The sequence below is a fragment of the Pelodiscus sinensis genome, chromosome 1 (assembly GCF_049634645.1).
Source record: "Pelodiscus sinensis isolate JC-2024 chromosome 1, ASM4963464v1, whole genome shotgun sequence".
Lineage (NCBI taxonomy): Eukaryota > Metazoa > Chordata > Testudines > Trionychidae > Pelodiscus > Pelodiscus sinensis.
In genome coordinates, this window is record NC_134711.1 from 318314690 (window position 1) to 318329533 (window position 14844).

The window sequence follows — 14844 nt, forward strand, 5'->3', positions numbered from 1 at the left end:
GCCAATCTTTGAGCCAAATCAAGAGATCGGCCACTAAGACCCTGGCAATGCAGCAGGGCTAGGATGAAACACTGCCCCCTGGCCCCTCCCATCAGCCCCTGCAGGAGATGGGGCAGGGGGTCTCCCCATGCTGCCCTTGCCTGCTGGCACCACTCCCACAGCTCCCATTAGCTGGGAACAGGGCTCCCACTCCAAACCCCTCAGCCCAAGACCAAAGCTTGCACCCTCCTGCATCCCAGCCTCCCGCCCCAGCCTGGTGAAAGTGAATGAGGATGGGGGAGGGGCAGAGGATGGAGTTAGCAGGGACCAGGGCTCAGAGAAGGGGTAGGGGAGGAGGCAGGGCAAGCGTGTTTGGGTCTGAGGTAGATCGTGGATTGCACTTAAAGGCTATCCCTAGCCTCTCTTTCTCTGGAGGTGCGTGACCGGGGAGGGATCACATGAGGATTATCTGTTGTGATCCCTCCCTCTGGAGCATCTTGTACTGGCCACTGTCGGCAGACAGGATACTGGGCTAGATGGATCTTTGGTCTGACCCAGTATGGCCGTTCTCATGTTCTTATGTTCTTTCGGAAGAAGCTTTTCCAGAAGAGATCTTCCGAAAAAACTTTTGAAGTGAGCACCCACACTGCCAAAGCGCGTCGATAAAACAATCTGCTTTTTCGAAAGATAGCATCCACACTGAATGGACGCTGTCTCGCATTTAAGCTGTGATTACTATGGACAGAGTAGTCACCAGGACATCTGTGCTTTTTTCCTCTTTCCTCTTCTTTCAAAAGAACTCCCTCTTCCCCGTCCACACACACCTTTTTCCGAAAGAGCTCTTTCAGAAAAAGGCTTCTTCCTTGTAGAAAGAGGTTTACCAATGTCAGAAAAAACCCTCTGTTCTTTCAACTTTTTTTTGAAAGAACACAATTGCAGTGTGTTTGTAAGGGAAGGGGTTTTTTTTTAAAAAAAATTGCTGTTTTTCTGAAAAAACTCTGTAGTGTGGACGTAGCCAAAGTCAAAAAATGATCTTTTGCTTAAAAAGTTGAAGACCGCTGGTTTATATCTTCCTCACGACTGACTGCAGACTCTGCTTGTATGATAGCAATAGACTTTCATCACCTCACTCACATTGGCCCCTTCTTGATCATTGCCGACTCCCTTGTCTTGGTAGTATTTTAATGAAGAGGGGAGACAGATGATGCTGAAGTCTCAGTCTCCTTGGTAAATGATGCTCTGTGTGTGAGCTGCCTTCGGCTGCACAGGCTGTCAAGTGAATCTCCTCTACATGAATTCCACTGAGATTTAATGATTCAAACCCACTGCATACACCAGCTGCCCCAAACATCAGCCTCTTCTCTCCTCTGCATATTATTTGCCACCAGCCAGGGAGCCTGGTCAGATAGAGATATGCTGCATGGTCTCGTTTTAGTTCCGAGATTGTTCTGACTCCAGCATCAAAGCTTTGAGGCGGTAAGAAAGCTACATTGATGACAGATAGATAGATAGCTCTAGTTACTTCCCAGGCTCCATCCAACATCCTCCTGGTCAGGGAGAACCACACAGGGCCAACTGGTGGCTCTGGAGCTGTGAATGGCTCTTCAGAAGTTAATATGCGGCTCTTAGCATAGGCACCAACACCAGGAATAGACCTACAAGGGGTTGCTCACTGCTCAACCCCTGGTTCTGCTCCAGGCCCTACTCCCACTCCACCCCTTCCCCCAAGACCCCCACCTTGCTGCCCCCTTTCCTGCCACACCCTTGATGCTCCCCCAACCCTAGAGTGGCCTGCATGCCACAAAGCAGCTGATCACAGTGGCAGGGAACATAGATGCTAGCACTAGGGGAGCAGGAGGTGCTGATCAGGGTGAAAGTAATTGCTAGGACATACTGGTATGCTAAGGTCCCCCAGAAGGAGCAGGACCTCAGGCAGAAGGAGCAGGGATGGAGCCAGATTACCCCAGCCAGCCTTAATGCTTGTGGCTGTATAACAATGGCCAGGATCCCCAGGACTGCAGTGGTGATAGTGGTGGTCCGGAGCTACGGGCCTTTTTTAATCATTAGGCCTCAGGGCAGCTTCCCCCTCTCCCCATTGGTGGTCTTGCCGGTAGGGTCCAGCAGCACTGCAGCAGTAGCACTGCCGGACCCTACCAGTAGGGCCGCCAATGGGGGAGCAAAAGGGGCAGTGATGTCAATGTGATGCTGGGGCAGTGTTCTAAGGAGGGTCCTCTTAAACTGCTGCCATGGCAACACTTTAATGTTGGCCATGTATGAGCTGGTACTGGCAGCCAGTTCTTACCAGTACGTCATAGGGGCCCAATTTCACACCTGGTGCTGCCGCACCCCCAAACCTGAGGTGATTTCCATCACATACAAGGTTTACAGTTTGGTTCAATGGCACTCAACACCCTCACCCTACAAACTGTTCCAGCACCCATGGGGGGCGCAGCGGAGGAGGGGGATGCACTGATTTTTGGGGTGCCAGTGGACGGGAGGCACTCAGAGGTGGAGGAGCTGATTGGGGGCCAGTGATGTATTATTGTGGCTCTTTGACAATTTACATTAGTAAATTCTGGTTTCTTCTCAGGCTCTGGTTGGTCACCCCTAAAGTAGAGTTTTCAAAATTCAGCAAATGATGAGGTATCAGCAGAGGTCTGGAAGCAGTTCCAGGTCCTCTCGTGCTTGCCAGACAAATCTGGAAGTTGGGGATCCAGCCTTATACAACCCAAGGCTGAGATGGAGGTGAGGAGACTTTCTGACCTGCACCGCCTTTCCACTGGGTCAGCATTCAACCATGAGTTAGTCCCTTCCCTGGAACTATGGGCCAGACCCTCTACAGGCGTCGATCCACATAGCGCCATTGAGATCAATAACAATTTACATCACTGTTGGAACCAACGCATCATTTTAAGTTTGTTATCTTTTCTGCCTGATCAATCCCCTGCATTCTCTCTCATGGGGACAGTGACAGAATTCACCCTCGAGGAGGGTGTCTGCAGCGTGTTTGTGTGTGTCTGGAAGATAAAGGTCAGATAGTGCTCCGTGCAGGAGGGCCGACAGCTTTCACGGGGCCCCCCGGGCAAGATGTGTGGGGATCCTGGCTCTGTACCCCTGGAAGGGGTGGGGCCTTGGGTGGAAAGGGTGGGGCCGGAGCAGTCACCCCTCAGCACTGCCTGGACCACAGGTTGGATCCTCCCCAGCCCTCAGAGCTGCACGGAGCATGTAGCACGGCGCTCCAGTGGCAATTTAAAGGGGCCCAGGGCTCCTGGCCACTGCTGCTGCTACTGCAGCAGTGATGGTGGCCAAAGCTCTGGGCCCTTTTGAATCACTGGGTCCCGGTGCAACGTCCCCTTTCCCCACTCCCACCCCGTTGGCAGGCCTGGCTCCATGAAGGTTTATCTCAGTGGTCTGCAAACATGAGACTGCTCTAACTTACCCTAGGGGCGGGTGAGGCCTTAGGATAGAGGGAGGGCACAGATGGCTTAAATCAGTGACTCTCACCCTTTCTGTGCTCAGGACCCATTTGTAAATGTTTATGGCCTGTAGTGACCCAGCTTGGGGGTGAAGGCCCTGGGGTGGTTTTGGTCAGATCCTGCCCCTCGGGGCGGTTGGGCCCTGGCCAGCACTCACTCCACAGTGACAGCTCCTGCAGGTCCTGTGCTCTGCGACTGGCTGGGCTGGGCTCTCCTTTCTGGGCTTTGCAACCTCCGGGGTGGCAGCGCTTGCTCAGGTTTGGCGCCATCTCTCTGACAGGACTAAACTGGTGAGAGGCGTTGTGACCTGGCTTATCGGACTGCAGAGCCGACTCACTCATATTTGGCCTCACTCATGATGGCAGAGGGGCCAAACTTGAGTGGCAGTGGGACCCCAAAATTGCAGGGCCTCGAGCAGGGAGGTGAGCCCCGTCAGCCCCCCATGGGGCAGGACCCATAAGAGCTGTCATGTGACCTTTGGAAACATTCTGGTGACCTAGTTTTGGGTCTCATCCCACGGATTGAGAAACTCTGGCTTAAATGACACCTTCTGTGCTGTCACGTCTGCCCGAAGTGCAGGCAGAGACCAATGGAGAATCAAGCTCCACGACAGCATCCTAGCCTGAAACCTGGGTGGACGATGTATCTCCAGTTGGCATGGGGAGCCCTTCCCCTTACCAGACACAGGGAGAGTCTAGAGCTGCAGGGAGAAAAGAAAGGAGAAACATGGCAATAAAGCAAGTAGCCTGCACTCTGATTAGCTAGATAGTCATGTCATTCTTCCCGAGAACCCGCCCTAGCATTAACTAGCTCTAGACAAATCTTCATCGTTCCTGCCCTGTGACCCCAGCTGCTGGAGAGCAGAATAATGCAATCTCCAAGGTCAGCCTAATTACCTGTTTCTTCTCATTAAAAGAAGAGACAGAGTATCTATTAGGACTCATTAAGTTCTCCCCTCCTCCTTCTTCTTAATGATTTATTAGGTTATTTATTTCCTGTTATTTTCTCTGCTGAAAGACTGTCTAATTAAAAGCGGCACATTCTGATCCCTAGCTTTCCACAGCTAAGTTGCATTCTCCATGGTGAAATCCCATTTATAGGAAAAGGCGCATGGGGAAAACTGTCAGAGGAAACTCAGTCTGCTACTGATTTTACAATACTTCTAAGTGCTCATGAGTGACGCTAGAGCAACAGCTTTGGTGGCTGGCACCATCAATGCACAGAGCACAGGCTTTGGGTGGTCAAGGCAGTAACTAACCTTGCAGAAAATCTGGGTTTAATTTCCAGGGCTGCCATGGACTTGGGGTGGGACTTTAAGTAAGTCACTTAAACTTTCTGTACCTCCATACCCCCATTTTAAAATGGGGACAGTTCTGTCCTGTCCATTTACATTGCCGACTATTTGGGACAGGGTGTATTCTCCTATTATATATAGTGCCGGATATAACAGAGTTCATGGCTGGGATCCTACTGTACCACAAAGACCTGTACATTTTCAGCCAGGTCTACTGTTAACTCATAGGCCCATATAAGACACTGCAATATTATTAATTTTAACCAAACAGAATGGGTTGTAACCTTAGTTTAAAACCTGACTATTAATCAATCATAGGAGCTGATCATTGGGATCTTCACCTCTTTATAGATTTGTCTTGCACCCACTCCTTACTTCACCTGGGCAGGTAAAGCTGAGGAGGAGGGGAGAGACAATCTGTGATGTTCCTGGGTTTTCTCTTGTGCTGTAGCTGCACAGTGCAGTGGCCTCTGCACATTAATTTGTACACATATTTCCCTGCCAAGCTGTTAACTAGATGAATGGGTGATGGAACAATGAACAAGAACGGACATTGATTTAGGATAATGGGATCACACGCTGTTAACACGGCAGATTTCTGAATAACCAATCATGCCAGACAAATATTTTTTTACAGATCTAGAACTGTAAAATGGTTGGATGAAAATCTGAAAGTATAATGGGCCCATTTCTGGTCTCATATCAGTTTCATGCTCTGTGGAGTTCACTCCCATGCTCACTGACTTGAGCGGGGCAGGAATGCCCAGCTACATGTTAGCAGAATCTCACTGAAAATTTACTCGTCATTCATTCATGTTGGCTTCGTCCTGAACTTGAGACATGGATTCAAACCTGCTAGAAGGGTCATAAACAGAGTGCGATTAAAGCTACATGGGATGCAACACTGAGGGAATGTGTGCAGGCAGCAAGCATGCAAGGACAGCCCAAATAATTGATATTCTCTGTCTTATTCTCTATCCCTTTTTTAATGATATCCAACATTCTGTTTATTTTTTTGACAGCCACTGCATGCTGAGTGGATGTTTTCAGAGAACTATCCACAGTGACTCCAAGATCTCTCTCTTGAGTAGTTATAATTAAATTACTCCCCATCATATTGTATAGTTGGGATTATTTTTTCCAATGTGCATTACTTCACATTCACCAAAATTTCATTTGCCATTTTGTTGCCCAATCCCTTAATTTAGTGAGATCTTTTTGAAACTCTTCACACTCTGCTTTGGTCTCAACTATCTTGAACAGTTTGGTATCGTCTCCAAACTTTGCCACCTCGCTGTTTACCCCTTTCTCCAGATCATTTATAAATAGGTTGAATAGGATTGGTCTCAGGACAGACCCTTGGGGGATACCACTAGTTACCTCTCTCCATTCTGAAAACTTGCCATTTATTCCTACCCTTTGTTTCCTGTCTTTTAACCAGTTATCAATCCATGAAAGGACCTTCTCTCTTATCCCATGACAGCTTACTTTACCTAAGGGCTTTTGGTGAGGGACTTTGTACACTATGTCTATTGGATCCCCCTTGTCCACGTTTGTTGACTCAAAGGACTCTAGGGGTATGTCTACACCACAAAGTTAATTCGAACTAACGGCCGTTAGTTCGAATTAACTTTGATAGGCGCTACACATGCAATCCGCTAGTTCAAACTTAATTCGAACTAGCGGAGCGCTTAATTCGAACTAGGTAAACCTCATTCCAGGAGGACTAATGCCTAGTTTGAATTAACTAGTTCGAATTAAGGGCTGTGTAGCCACTTAATTCGAACTAGTGGGAGGCTAGCCCTTCCCAGGTTCCCCTGGTGGCCACTCTGGGCACAACCAGGAAAACTCCTCTCCTCTCCCCTAGCCCCGGGCCCTTAAAGGGGTAGACTGTGGCCAGACAGCACTTGACACAGCCAGCCCTGCCAGCAGTCTGTGCCCCGAACCAGTGGCCCCAGGATGAGCCAGGGAGCCAGTGCCAGCAAGCCGTCCCCTGCCCAGTCCCCCAGCACCCAGGGGCCATCCAGGGGCCGTAGACGGCATGCACCCTCCTGGACTAGTGCGGAGGTCATGGACCTCATTGAGGTTTGGGGGCAGGCCCCCAACGTCCATGATCTCCGCACTAGGAGGAGGAACATGGCTGTCTATGGCCGCATAGCAGCCGCCATGGCCCAAAAGGGACACAGGCGCACCCAGGAGCAGGTGCGCCTGAAAGTAAAGCAGCTGCGGCAGGCGTATGCCAGGGCCACCAGGGGCGGCGCCGCAGCAGGGGCTGCCACCTGCCCCTACTTCCCCGCCCTCGACCGACTCTTGGGGGGTGGGGCGGTCCGTGCCAGCCCGGGGGACAGCGAGCCGGGACCGGAGGGCCCTGACCCGGGCACACCGGAGGGGCTACAGCAAGCAGTTCCAGCACCAGAGTCGGCAGGGTCATCCAGGGAGACCGTACTGGGTAAGTAATTCGAATTAAGTAGTTCAGGGGAGGGGGGAGGCGGAAGAGAGACCAGAGACCGCGCGCGTGGGCCATGCCTTCCACGGATCACGCAGACACCTGTGCACATGCGAGCACGTGCCATGCCACCCTTGAGCAGGTGGCTCCAGCTGCGTGACACCCAGGGGCCATGGCCCAATAGGCACATGCATGTGCGAAGAGACCTGACATGCTCCTGACCCTGGGGCGGGACCCAGCAGGATGCTTTCCCTTCACATGTCCCCTCTACACGGAGGCAGGGGACATCTCCCCCCCCCCCCGCCACCCTGGCCACACTATACAGGGCACAGGGGCATGGGTGCGGTCTTGGGGCAGCTCCCAGTCCCGGGGAGAGCCAGACATCCTGACCATGGCCTCTGTACAAGCACAGCGGCTCTGATGGTGCAGGGTATGGTCGCCCTCACATCGCGGGAGGGGAGGGGGGAAGGGTGCTGGGCATCATCCGCTGCGTCCCCAGGGAGAACTGACCACTTCTCTTCTTTCTCTACAGCTGCACCAGCTGCTCGTGCAGGGCGCACCACCCCGCCCGGGACATGCTCCCACACTCGCGGCCTGCTCCTGCATAGCAGGAGTACTGGGACCAGCACCTGGGGTACTTGCGAGCCGTGCATCGCACAGTGGAGGCCTGGATGCGGGCAGACCTCCAGCTCCTCCAGGAGCAGCTGGCTGAGGTCCGAGGGCTGAACTCAAACCTGCAGGCCCTGCTGTAGAGCATGGTGCCCCGTGCTGGTCCTGTGCCTGCTGCCCCCCCAACTACTGTCCTTCCTCCCACTCCTGCCCCTCCCCACCTCTTCCTCCTCAACCCCCACACCCTCTTCCTCAATGTCCACACCCCCCACCTCAACCTCTGCACCCTCCACCCCATCCCCCCGGGGATGCCGAGGCCCCCTCCCTCGCCGTGCTGGGAGGCGGTTGGCCCGGCGAGACCTCCACCCCCAATCCCTGAGTTTCCCCTCCCCCTCCTTTCCTTTGCCTCCCCCTTCCAGCTTCCTCCTCCCAGTTTTCCCCCTCCCCTCTCCCACACTCTCTCCTGCCCTTTCCCGCCTCCTCTCCCCCGTCTTCCCACAGTTTTATTCCCCCCCCCAGTTTTGTGAAATAAAGAGAGTTTCTATTTTTGAACACATGTCCTTTATTTTTTACATCAGGAAGGGGGGCTAGGGAGGAGTAAGTGGAAGGAGGTGAGGGAGGAATGGGGTACGAGCCCCCGATGGGGAGGACTGGGTTGGCTCTGCGGGCTCCTCGGGGTGGAAGCTCTCCTGAAGCCCCTCAATTGACCCTCCCTCCGGATGGCAGCCTGCGGCAAGTGCAGCCGGTCTGATGGCCGAGTGCTGTGATGTACCCAGTGTGGGCACTCAGGGCACTCCAAGTCAGGACTGCTTTGCAAGCAGGGAACCCTGAGAACTGTCCGTCCGGGGTGGGGGTCGGGTCCCTTTAAGCACAGCCCTCGGCTAGCCTGAGACAGCAGCTCTATGCTCTAAGTCCTAATCTGATGCCCTGCCGGCACTGCTTCCGGCCGTCCTTAACCTCGGTTCAGGGTCCACTCAGTGTGGACATGCTACTTCGAATTAGCAAAACACTAATTTGAACTAGTTTTTAAGTCTAGATGCACTAATTCGAATTAGCTTAGTTCGAATTAGTGCTGTAGTGTAGACATACCCTAGTAGATTAGTAAGGTGTGATTTCCCTTTACAGAAACCATGTTGACTTTTCCCCAACAAATTATGTTCATCCATGTGTCTGATGATTTTATACTTTACTAGGGGGAAGTGATTTCCAGCCTGTTCATGTCCCAATCCTGCAGACTCCACAGATGCCTCTTCATCCCTGCTTTCCCCCTCCCCCATCCAGATCCTGCCTCCAGGGAACTCAGGGCTGCTCCATTGCCTAGGCACCCATCTCTGCTAAGTCACCCCTGTCTGGATTCACTGAAGCTCTTGCAGTCAGGTTCCCTGAACTCTGGTGCACAATATAACCTTTGGGCTTAAGATAGCCATCTCCTGTTCTCTAGTTACAGCATAGGCAGGAAGAGGTTATTTTGGTGGCCAGCAGCAGCCTGGAGGTGTTAGCTGCCTTTTGACACTGTGCAGGTAGGAAGGGACAAGCGGCTTCCAGCCACATGGAGGGGGGGGGGGGGGGCGAGGAGAGGAGGGGAGGGGGGAGGGGAAGAAGGGGGATGGGAAGGGAGGAAAGAGAAGAGTTCTGCAAAGACGCAGGCCAGGTCGTCCCTTCCTCCCTCCCACTCCCCTGCAGCTGGAAGCACCTCCTGTCTCTTTCCTGCTGCACTCTGCCAGAAGGCTGCTGCTGGCCACATTCCGGTGTGAATCCTGGAAGGAATCTGGGAGTGGGGGTGTATATCATTTTGTACCCTCTCTGCACATGTTGCCTCTGGAAGATGTAGTCTCAGGTAACAGGTGAGTTGGATCCATCCTGGGGGGTCCAGTCAGACATGGAGGATGGAGAGTGCTGGACAGAGAGGGTCAGGTTAGTAACCCCCCATGTCACAGAGGTGCATAGGGGGTATGTGTGTGTGTGACCCCTCCCCATGTGTGTGGGATGTGGGGGTATTGTCACTCCTCCCTGTGTGAACCCTAAAATCTTAAAGATAAGAAGGCAAAAAAAAAAAAATCCAGCTGTACAGTATTTCTTGATAATGGGCTCAGTTAACTTGATATTAATCTGAATGTTTGTACAATTGATTGCTGTTGAACGCGCTCGAATACACGTAATTGTACCTGGTGTTCTGTATTCCGTATATGGAAAAATGGTCACCCTGCCTATCTGTGGCTTTCCCTTCAGAACCGTCTAACTCGGCAGAGATAGAATAACAGGCCTGCAGGGAACTCGATGAAATTACGATTTCCCTTTGGAATTAATTAGCGTGGGGCTAAAGTAATTTTGAAACAAGCACGTCTCCACATCAAAACATTCAATATGTCACACTGTCCCCAGCCGCTGTGTGTCAGGGTGTTCAAAACAAATCCACATTGATTTAACACAGGAAAATGGCAACAGCTGAGCTCTACTCCTCCTTCTCAGATGTAGGGGAATCCAATTAATTAGTGGTGACAGTACCTGTCCAGCTGGAGAATCTGCTGAATTCATCAGCCAACAAAAGGAGTGAATCACTGGGGCTCCATGGTGAATTATGGGAACCTGGGAAGTCTTCCTGTGAAACAGACATCCATCGCAGAGGGAGGTGATGCTCATCTTTTACATGTCAGTCTCAGTGTATTATTAAATACATTGTCCTCCCCCTCCCAGTACCTACCGATACTTGTGCCAAGGGTTTGTGAGTTACACTAGGTGTGGATTGTGCCTTTGTCAGTACATGAAAGACACAAGCTTATGTTGCCTTCCTTCTAGTGATGAGCTTGTTATATGCGCAAACATATATTTTTATTCATTTAGATCACAGTGGCACGCAGAGGCCTCGGCTAAGATTGTGCTTCTTGTTGCACAGACACAGCATGAGAGACAATCCCTGCCCCAAAGGGCTTATGCTCGAAGTAGTTGAGACAGACGCAGGATGGGAGAGGAAACAGGCACAGAGTGGGGAAGTGACTTGCCCAAGGTCAGCCAGCAAATCAGTGTCAGAGCCAGAAATTGAATCCTGGTCTCCTGAGGCCCAGTTCAGTGCTCAAGCTACTGCCCTCGGGCTGCATGCGGCCCATTGGGGCTCTATGTGAGGTAGGCAAGCGCAGTTAGTAAAACTATCCCAGCCCATGAGACGGTTTTAGGATTGACAATCTTGTGGTCCACTGAGATGAAGGAGGGCCACTCATGTGGCCTGTTCACTAGCCTAGGTTGCCCATTGTTGCATTGGCTCATGGTGTGATCCCTACTTATGTCCTGTTGAGTTGGATAGGCCTGAGAGGGTTGTGCGTGTGTGTAAGGTTTGCAGTACAGGAATGGTCATTATCTAACTTGTAAATCCAGTTCATTGTTTCTTCTTTTCACTGCTTTAAGCTACAACCTAACGTTACGGCCTGTCTAAGGTCCCGCTAGCATGCCCATCACTGCAGTAGTGAAGCTTTAATACCCTTATGTAGAGTCTTTCCTACCCTCTCCATTTGGAAGCGTATTGCAGAGCCACTTAACACTTGGCTCACTGTAGGACCTGTACAGTGCTCCGTACTTGCCACGTGCTGCACCAGTGCTAACAATTCCATCGGCACATCAACCTGTGAGGTTAGTAGGGATCAGTGGGGAAACTGAGGCACTGGGTGATGACATGATGCGTCCAAGGCCATGCATGTCAATGCCAGAGCAGGAGTTGGGACTCAACAGCTCCTGGAACTTAGCTCTGTGTTCAGAGCACTAAATAGATAGCGTTAACCTAGCCCTCTTCACCCACAGACCTCATGAGCAAGCATCATATTACCCCACTGAAATCAATGGGAGTCAGGTGCCTATATACTTTTGTGGGTCCCACCACCCTGAGCCCATCCGCCCCAGTTTCCCCATCTGTAAAACAGAGGAGTTAGGCACTAAAGTACCTTTATAAATCCCACCCTGCATGACATGTCCAGCAACAGATCATGGCTCAGTGGCAGAGCCAGGAATAAGACTCCTGTTCTGAGTCCCAGTCAGCCAGCAGACACAACACTGGTCTCTCCACAGTGGTGTAAAGATTTTGCATTGCAAATAAATGAATGAAGGGGTCAGCGGCAGAGGGCAAGAGATGCAGTAAAGAGGACAGTGGCCTGTCTCCGTTTCTAAGGACCCTGAATTAGGCTGGTAAAACTCACGACAGGTTGAACCTCTCATTATGGATGTTACAGGACCAAAGAGCCCTGGTGCACAGTCAGCAGCTGCTGGGGAGTGCCAGTCTGGAGGATTCCTGGCTAGGCTGGCAGCAAAGGGGTTGGCGGTGGCCAGGGAGCCTCAGTCCAGGGATCTTTGGCTGAGCTGGAGCAGCAGGGCCAGCGGCATCCAGGGATCCCTCAAGTGTGGAGATGTGCAGCCGTGATGGCATGACTGGGGATCCTCGGTGCTCCCCGGCCAGCTGGCAGCAGTGTGACCATGGAGGGCTGTTGGAGGGAGCCAGATTCTGAACCCCAAGAGCGGCAGCTGGCACAGAGACCTGCCTGAGCCTGGGCTCTCACTTGTGCTTGGGGAGGGACCATTGTTATGCTGAAATCAACGATTTTTCTCTCCCCAGGTGGTCCCAGAAGCCAGCTGGGAACTGAACAATGAGGTGGCTGCATTGCAAGAAAGTCAGCAGCCTGGCCCATAAAGAGACTGTGTTGCTGTTACATCCAGCAGCTCCCAGGCACGCAACCTGCATGTTGTTACGTTCCTGCCGTGCTGTATGCAAATCTCATAATGAAGGCAATGCTCCAGGGAGGTTCTGGATTCACAGCCTTGCACAAGACTGGCCTTAGGAAAATGGTGCCCTGGATAAACTTGTGTTTTGTTGCCTCTGACTTTTGTGGGCATAGCACCCCCCATTTCCCTTGGCACCCAGGGGCTCCTCAACCCCTGCATGCCCATCCGGTGCTCTCTTTACCACTGGCCCCTGCATTGTGCCCCCTTTGCCCCTAACCTCTACACAGTGCCCCCTTCATCCACCCCTGCACTTTCCTCCCATCTGTGCCCCCAACCCCAGCCCTGCGCTTCCAGCATGCCCCATCACACTGCCCCCCTGCCCAGTATTGTCCACCCCCTTTGCCTAGCAACACCCATGTTCCATTGCTGGTGGCTACAGTGCCCTAGGCATGGGCCCACTTTGCCCAGCCCCATGGCCAGTCTGGCCCTGCACACAAACTCTTGGTTTAATTTACTGCACAGATACAGCCTGTGGGTGCCAGCTTCCCTGCTCTATCAAAGGGCCTCATCCCTGGCTTGGAAGGAGCACCCAAAGGGAGACAGCGCGACCCAGTTCTTGGGGTCCAAGGCACATGTTCCACTCCAGCTCTGCCTTTGAGTTGCTCACACTCTGGGCAAGGGACGTCACCTCTTTGACTCAGTTTTCCCACTCTGTAAAATGGAAGTAGCGAGGTGTGCCCATCTTTGTCAAGTGCCTGGGAAATACAGCTGAAGGACACCAGACATTATTTCAGGTCTCCAGCCTGGCCCAGCCATGGCCTCCTGCTGAGAACTGGCAACAGAGGCATCCCCTGTGGTAATAATGGCATCTGTGATGTCGATATCAAAAGTAACAGCTCCCTCATGCTTGAACACCTCGCAATCTTCAACACCTCCACAACACTCCTGTAAGGCAGGGCAGGGCAAATAGTTCCACTCACCAGCTAGTGCACAGAGAGGCTAAGGGACTTGCCCAGGGCCACACAGGAAGTCTGTGGTGGAATGGATACATTAACCCAGGGCTCTCAAGTGCCAGGCCAGTGCCCCAAAGACTGGACTACCTTTGACCTCTTAAGGGGACCAAAATATGCTCATGTTCCAACCACTGTGTTTTCTTTTCTCCTCAGTAGCCCAGGACCACAAACTCCTATCTCACAGGAGTCAGGAGCTGGTACATACCACCAATCATGGCTTTATCCAGACCAGTGACCTACGTCCGATGTCGTTTGTCTCCTTGCCTATTGCCCGAGACCACCTGGGCAACTCCTTTATTTATGATCTTGTCCAAAGCTGACTGAAATCAATACCAGTCTTTCCACTGATTTCAGTGGCCGTTGGCGTGATCCATTGGTGAGTGAAGTGCATTTTCACACGCCTGGTAGCGAGATGACAACCCCATTCCCTGAGCCGGCTTTCCCATGAAAGCTCATGATACCATCTACATGTTTTGTTAGTCTATAAAGTGCTACCGGACCATTTGCTTGCTGGTTTTTTCATGTAATCTCTGTTAGTGTGCAAAGAGCCATAATCATAAAAGCCTTTGGGAGGAAAAGTAATAGATATGTAGCCGTGTTAGTCTGGTCTAGCTGAAACAAAAAAACAGGACTAAAGCAGCCATTGCACATGTTTATTTTAACCTCCAATGCAGTGACACAGTTGAAAGCCCAGGTGGAAAATGAGGTTAATGATCTCTTAGAATTATAGGTTAGAATTCCCAGCACAGCCCAACTCCATTACCAGAAAGTGCCTTGAAACACATCTGCTAATGAGGCACCCCGGGGGGGGGGGGGGGGGCACGAAGCTTGTGAGGTAGCAGCCTGGGAAGTTTAAGATCACAGTGTCAGGCAGGTTTCTGTGAGAAAACTCATAAATCTGTCCCTTTCTTTGCTAAAGGCCAAATTAGGGCTCCCAGCCTGGAGAAGGAAACATTTTCAGAGAGTCCCTAGTGCACAAATGCATGGGGCAGGCATTGTATGAACAGAATCCAAGGGATGGGAGGAGGCTGGCCAGAACCTTTGGGTACGTCTACCAGGGCCGGCTCGAGTCATTCTTGTGCCCCGGGCAGCGGGCGAGCAACGCATGCGCGGATCCGCCCCCGGGCACACGGCGCATGCGCGGCTCCACCCCCCAGCACGCTGCGCACCTTACAGCTGCAATCAGGCGTGCGGAGCCTAATTGCGGCTCTAAGGGGTGCCGCGCAGCCCCCGGCCCCGGGTGCATGGTGCCTGATGGCAGCTCTAAGCGCCTTACAGCTGCCATCAGACACCCTTACAGCTACCCAGCTAGTCCCCCCCTTAATC

The 14844-nt window shown here is 52.1% G+C and overlaps 1 long non-coding RNA gene across 1 annotated transcript in view; it reads left to right on the forward strand.

Moving 5' to 3' along the window:
- LOC106732715 (uncharacterized) overlaps positions 1–13138 on the forward strand; it is a 79486-nt gene extending 66348 nt beyond the window's left edge. The window contains exon 3 of the long non-coding RNA XR_001368985.3: positions 12399–13138. This is a non-coding gene — a long non-coding RNA (uncharacterized LOC106732715). The remainder of the gene's footprint in view (positions 1–12398) is intronic.
- The last annotated feature ends 1706 nt before the right edge of the window (positions 13139–14844 follow it).